General features: G+C 44.5%; 1 non-coding gene across 1 annotated transcript; it reads left to right on the top strand.

Annotated features, from left to right (window-relative positions):
* The first annotated feature begins 661 nt into the window (after positions 1-661).
* Positions 662-736, top strand: Trnas-cga (transfer RNA serine (anticodon CGA)). The gene has a single exon. It is a non-coding gene; the product is annotated as a tRNA-Ser (tRNA).
* Positions 737-7,289: the final 6,553 nt, after the last annotated feature.

Below are 7,289 nucleotides of genomic sequence, written 5' to 3'. Positions count from 1 at the left end.
TCTCTCACGGCACGACACTCTTAGTTTCTTTTTGTAAATGTTGGACCTAATTGCTGTTTATTCTTCTGTATAGTTTCGGTGCAACGCTTGGAGAAATCTGTAAGTTAAGTAAAACTTCGGCTTACTGTATTTTCGTGTTCGTTAATTATTTCTGCTCCAGTCTAGCTTCCCTACGGGGACAGCTGCTTTAACACTCTGTAGCCCATATACTTAGCGTTGTGTACGAAGTACTACACAATAATTGTAACATCAAAAAGAGGAAGATGTCTATGATGATCAACAAAAAAAATTGGAAGCATCTTCACAATGAGATTTTCAATCTGCAGCGGAGTGTGCGCTGACATAAAAAATTCCTGGCAGTACTTGGGTAACTCTGTTGGTAGAGCACTTGCCAGCGAAAGGCAAAGGTCACGAGTTCGAGTCTCGGTCGGGCACACAGTTTTAATCTGCCAGGAAGTTTCATATCAGCGCACACTCCGCTGCAGAGTGAAAATCTCATTCTGGAAACATCCCCCCCGCTGTGGCTAAGCCATGTCTCCGCAAAATCCTTTCTTTCAGGAGTGCTAGTTCTGCAAGGTTCGCAGGAGAGCTTCTGTAAAGTTTGGAAGGTAGGAGACGAGATACTGGCAGAAGTAAAGCTGTGAGGACAGGGCGTGTCTCGTGCTTGGGTAGCTCAGTTGGTAGAGCACTTGCCCTCGAAAGGCAAAGGTCACGAGTTCGAGTCTCGGCCCGGCACAGTTTTAATCTGCCAGCAAATTTGGCAGCATCTTGTCTAAACGGTGTACCTGCGAATAGGACCTTGGTAAAAGAATTGGGCCTGACCACGCAGTATTCAGACGGTTAATGAAGAGAGCCCCTCACGAATAAAGACCTAAAGCTGCACGCCGAACTCATAGGGTACGGATCTGGTATCTCCAAGCTCCTGTATGACTGTGAGAGTTGGACACACTACCACCGTGATATCGAACACTTCAGTGCTTCCACCAACAAAAAATACGTTTTTATCATTAAGTGAGAGGACTACGTGACCAGCAAATCAGTTCTTGAGGAAGTGCATCTAAACAGTAGTGAGGTAACCACCACCATCACCCATCAAACTGATAACGGCCATGTTCACCGCGTGAGTGGTATCAGGCTACGCCGCCAAATCCTTTATGGACAACTCTGCTCTGGCAGTAGACTTCATGGAGGCCTCTTAAGCATGTAAGGACCAGCTGAAACACGTCACGAAGCAGACTTGCATAAACACACAAACGCGCTGCGGACTATTTGCTGTGGAGCAACGCCACATCGATCGCTGTCAGCCTGTTAGAAGGAAAAAGCTGCAGACATTAAAAGCCCAAGTGACAAGAAAGAAAGCTCCGTCAATTACAATCCAGCCCTTCTCCGACCATTCAGCGCTATTTGTGTGGGCGCATGTTTCATGCAAGGGTTGGCACGTTCAGTCATCGGGAACACATCCATAGGGTGAGTTCAAATGCTCACTGTATGCAGAAAGAAGTTATGCATACACGGAATAGAATTGCAGCGGACGACGACGTCATCTGGATGCTTCATGTCTTTTTTTGAGGGGGAGGGGGGGGGGATGCGTAAATATATGACAACTTTCCTCGCCCTGCACCTTCATCAGTTTATTAGGACTGGAAATCCAAACTTCAGCAATTAGGGACTGCGCAAACAGTAAAATTCTAGAATGAGATTTTCACTCTGCAGCGGAGTGTGCGCTGATATGAAACTTCCTGGCAGATTAAAACTGTGTCCCGGACCGAGACACGATTTTTTTTTTGTAACCATATATTTTTAGTTAAATATATTAACAACGATGCATTTAAAAAAAAGATATTTTATTCTATTAAACTGTTATATTTCTAGTGTTGGTTAATATTACTGTCATTTTATAGGTTTTCGTTTTTATATTTTTCCCATTTTCGTTTTTCTCTTATTGTTCCTTGAACCCTTTTACATGGCCATTTCTGGTTTTTTTTTTTTGGGTAGACATTGCAGGACAGTGTGGCATGGCAAGTAGAATAATTGTTAATGTTCCTATTATTTATTTAATGCTGCTGTTTGCCATTCTCAACACTTGCTCTCTAACTACAATATTGGCAACCAGAAAGTGATTAGCAAAACGTGAAGCCTGTAATTAGAATTCCTAGTTCCCACTTCATCTGAGAAATACATTTATAGCTACAGTTTACAGCTCTGAGGAATTAGGAGATTATCTGGGATTCATAATCAAAAACCATTCTCTCTAAAATGTTCACTATATTCTGGAAGTCACAGACCAAAAGGAATCCACACAATCCAACTTCCAGAGCAGTTCAGAGTCTAATGCGCTGATGCAACTAAAACTGTTCAAACTAAATGTTTAAGTGAATGCTCGCCATAATTTGATGATAATGTTCATCAAACGCCACGCTAATAATGGTAGAATGTCTGTCCTGCGGCGGCACATGAAAATACGACATACGCAAACTAAAGATAGATCATTAACGTCATCCTAGAATTAACACTTCACTCGAAAACGATTTCATGGTTACGTGTATCCCGAGTAACTTATTACTGCATCCGAGGCTGTTTTTATCAACGATACCGACGCGACTCTACTCCCGGCACAGGTGGTTCACTAATCAGCGTCTGGAGAGAACTGGGGCCTTCCTTATCGCGCTGCGTTCTTACACATAAAGCCGCGGTGCGGACGGCTAAGGGAACGCCTGATCAAATCCGCTCTCCCGACTAGCCGCTGGGCTACTAATGCACCACTTATCGAATAAATCATTGCTTGCTTTGCTGATGGCCGATGAAGCTCTCAATTTAAATGTGCAATCAGCACACAAGTAAGTAATCATAATACAAGTCTGACGTGGCTAAGTCAAATATTTTGGGCGAGAGAATTAATTTAATTACACTACACGCAGTAGACGAGCTCTGAACTTGCTCTTTGGAGATACGCTGTAGCTATAGTTTTATAGTTATTCTGTAGAAACTTCTCACATTTTTATGATTATAGCGGATCTCCCTTCTACTTAAATTTAAACACCCTAGCTTTATTTATATGCCTACTTAATCTATCTTGCTTCCTTAATTTCTAAGACAAAAACCAGAAAATCATGAATTTCAACTAAAATTTTAATTTGTGAAAACCAGAACACTGTTTCTACTAAATTATTATGCAAAAGCAATCTTAATATAAATTTTTAAGTTTCTAGCTCTTTTCTGTTGCGCCAATGATTTTTACAGAAAAACGTCCAAATTTCGAAAATGGTTATAGTTATTGAACTGACATCCAACACATATTGATTTTGTATTACTCCTGACATGCTAGAAACGTTTCAGGTTATTTACTTCATTTTAAAATATTGCGCAATATTTATGACGTCAGAGCTAGTTACAGCGGACTAGGCTGGCACACTATGGAAAGACAGATGTGAATTTTATAAGGCGTGAGTAGGCTGCTTCCCTACAATGTCACGGATTGCGCGGCCCCTCCCGACGGAGGATCGAGTCCTCCCTTGGGCATGGGATTACTACAGATTACACATAAATTGAAGAAGAGAGAAAATTTTGTCATCTTACATAAGAGAAGCAGAAAGGCGAGTGTGAGTAAACAACATAATTTTATAGGCACATAGTAAAGGAAATCATTTCAAAATAATTATGAGTAGTTGGCACTTTCCTCTAAGTAATGCTTGTCTCCTACACAATATAGTACAAATAACGAAAAAAAATTAAGTAATACTACTGGGCATACTTCTGACACTGTTTTGGCTGTGAGCATGACAGATGTTTGGTGAAGCACTTTGCATCACTGATTTCATTAAGAAGAACACACTTTATCCTACTAGACTTAACTGTTTGATGCGAGAGGAGAAAGCACTTTATCTTTTCTGTTGCACTTGTTCACTATCACTGCACTCGTTATTGTTGTGGTGAGTGTGGTAAGGTGGGTGGTGGCGGTGCTGAGGGTCACAGGCTGGGGAGGACTCTGGCGATCGCTGTCTGCAGTGGAATCTGCAGGAACTTTCTCATGTTCTCGCGGTAACGCTTGTGCTGCTGGGCCGCCTTGTTCTCCTCCCAGAGGTCCATCAGGAAGGCCAGCTGGTCGGTCCAACTCGAGACCTTTCCCTTTCGCGGGCAAGTGCTCCACCAGCTGAGCTACCCAAGCACGACACACACCCCGTCCGCACAGCTCTACTTCTGTCAGTGCCTCGTCTCCTACATTCCAAATTTTACAGAAGCTCTCCTGCGAACATTGCAGAACTAACACTCCTGGAAGAAAGGATATTGAGGAGACATCGCTTAGCCACAGCCTGGGAGTTGTTTCTAGAATGACGTGGCGTGAGTCGTGCTTGGGTAGCTCAGATGGTAGAGCACTTGCCCGCGGAAGGCAAAGGTCCCGAGTTCGAGTCTCGGTCCGGCACACAGTTTTAATCAGCCAGGAAGTTTCAGTAAAATTCTGTTCAACTCAGATCCTGCTACTTTCTGCTCATGCACAGCACAGCACAAGTCGAGCGGGCATACCAACATGCGGAGCTTCTGCTTGTCCCGTGTGACAAAGACGCTTAGCCTCCGCGAGCGATTTCTCTCTAGGGAGCAAGCGCTCCCTTCCACTGCTTGTTGCCGGGGACAGCTCGCAGACAGCCGTAACCGACGCCCCCTCGTGCCCTCCCCCCTGGTCTGTACGTGCCCAGCGTGCTGTTGGGAGGCCGTCAATACCAGAGGCAACCCGCACCGCGCCATCCCTCAGGCCTGCCGTGATGTCATGTGACGTGCTGTGACGTGTTGTGCCGTGCTGTGACGCCGTGTTGTCGGAGCCGCTTCCCCCGCGTGGCTGCCCTCTAACTCAATAGCCCGCTCTGGCCCTGCCGGCGCTAACCCAATAGCCGAGCTCGCTTCCGCTCCTCGGGTCGGCAGCTGCCCCTGGCCTGCTCTCCTGCCGGCTGAGGCTCGCCTCGCTACCACCCGCTGTTCCGCACCTCCTCAAGGGCACTCGCTCGTCCGTTTCTGCAGCTGCGGATCACCTAAAAAGTGGGGACGGCTGCTTCTGTGCCCTCACCTTGATGCGCACAACTTGTCTCTGTTGTTGTTGTTGTGGTGTTGGTGGTGGTCTGCAGTCCTGAGACTGGTTTGATGCAGCCCTCCATGCTACCCTATCGTGTGCAAGTTTCTTCATCTCCCAGTACTTACTGCAACCTACATCCTTCTGAATCTGCTTAGTGTATTCATCTCTTGGTCTCCCTCTACGATTTTTACCCTCCACGCTGCCCCCTAATGCTAACTTTTTGATCCCTTGATGCCTCAGAACGTGTCCTACCAACTGGTCCCTTCTTGTAGTCAAGGTGTGTCACAAACTACTCTTCTCTCGTATTCTATTCAGTATCTCCACATTAGTTACGTGATCTACCCATCTAACCTTCAGCATTCTTCTGTAGCACCACATTTCGAAAGCTTCTATTCTCTTCTTGTCCAAACTATTTATCGTCTGTGTTTCACTTCGGTACAAATACTTTCAGAAACGACTTCCTGACAAATTTAAACTCGATGTTAACACATTTCTCTTCTTCAGAAACGCTTCCCTTGCCATTGCCAGTCTACATTTTATATCCTCTCTACTTCGACCATCATCAGTTATTTTGCTGCCCAAATAGCCAAAATCCTTTACTACTCTAAGTGTCTCATTTCCTAATCTAATTCCCTCAGCATCACCCTATTTAATTTGACTACATTCTGATATCCTTGAGTTTTGCTTTTGTCAATGTTGTTGTTATATCCTCCTTTTAAGACACTGTCCCTTCCGTTCAACTTCTTTTCCAAGTCCTTTGCTGTCTCTGACAGAATTACAATGTCATCGGCGAACCTCAAAGCTTTTATTTCTTCTCGATGGATTTTAATGCCCGCTCCTAACGTTTATTTTGTTTCCTTTACTGCTTGTTCAATATACAGATTGAACAACCCTGTCTCACTCCCTTCCGAACCACTGCTTCCCTTTCATGTCCCTCGACTCGTGTAACTGCCATCTGGTTTCTGTGCGAATTGTAAATACCCTTTCGCTCCCTGTATTTTACCCCCGCCACCTTTAGAATTTGAAAGAGAGTATTCCAGTCAACATAGTCAAAAGCTTTCTACAAGTCTACAAATGCTAGAAACGTAAGTTTGCCTTTCCTTGATCTTTCTTCTAAGTCATAGGGTCAGTATTGCCTCGCGTTTTCCAATATTTCTACGGAATCCAAACTGATCTTCCCCTATGTCGGCTTCTACCAGTTTTTCTATTCGTCTGTAAAGAATTCGCGTTAGTATTTTGCAGCTGTGACTTATTAAACTGATAGTTCGGTAATTTTCACATCTGTCGACACCTGCTTTCTTTGGGATTGGAATAATTATATTCTTCTTGAAGTCTGAAGGTATTTCGCCTGTCTTATACTTCTTGCTCACCAGATGGTAGAGTTTTGTCAGGACTGGCTCTCCCATAGGCCGTCAGTAGTTCTAATGGAATGTTGTCCACTCCCGAGGCCTTGTTTCGACTCAGTTCTTTCAGTGCTTTGTCAAACTCTTCACGGAGTATCATATCTCCCATTTCATCTTCATTTACATCCTCTTCCATTTCCATAATATTGTCCTCAAGTACATCGCCCTTGTATAGTCCCTCTATATACTCCTTCCAACTTTCTGCTTTCCCTTCTTTGGTTAGAACTGGGTTTCCATCTGAGCTCTTGATAGTGTCTCTAGTCTATTCAAAATTACTCTAGTATTGACAGCTACGACAGAAGTGGTAGGGAGAATGCCGCGCCGTAGGCACGGCTCGGATTCAGCCAGTCCCGTGATGGCTGTAGCCGCAGCCCGGCGGGCACGTGCACCCCGAGTTGCCAAATCTCAGTCCACAATACTTCCACTTGCGCCGCGATTTAGTTGCAGTGAGTGACTCTGTGCGATCGTTGCCCGTTGGGTTTCTTTCGTTGCAGTTTAGGAGGCACCCTATTGTTTCTGTGGCAGTTATTTGTTGTGTCTTATTTCACACGTCAGAAGAAAGTAAATCGAAACTTAGAAGTGGAAAAGTTCGACGTCGTTTTTGGACAGGGGATTGCTTTACGAGGACAGAGAAATGGTTTGTTCGTGAAGAGCTTACTTTGAGAGTGAAAAACTTAATGGCGGCCCCCTACTCCCTGTTAACAAGGTAGTAGATAGAACGGCAACAGCCCTGAATATCAACAAAAACACTGTCGTAAATATTGGGAAGGAACTCTTTGAGACAGAAAAGAAAGTTACTTACGTTACCTCTGAAGACTGGAAGA

Source organism: Schistocerca gregaria, chromosome 8 (genome assembly GCF_023897955.1).
Source record: "Schistocerca gregaria isolate iqSchGreg1 chromosome 8, iqSchGreg1.2, whole genome shotgun sequence".
NCBI classification, from domain to species: Eukaryota; Metazoa; Arthropoda; class Insecta; order Orthoptera; family Acrididae; genus Schistocerca; species Schistocerca gregaria.
This window is presented reverse-complemented; position numbering and strand designations above follow the sequence as displayed.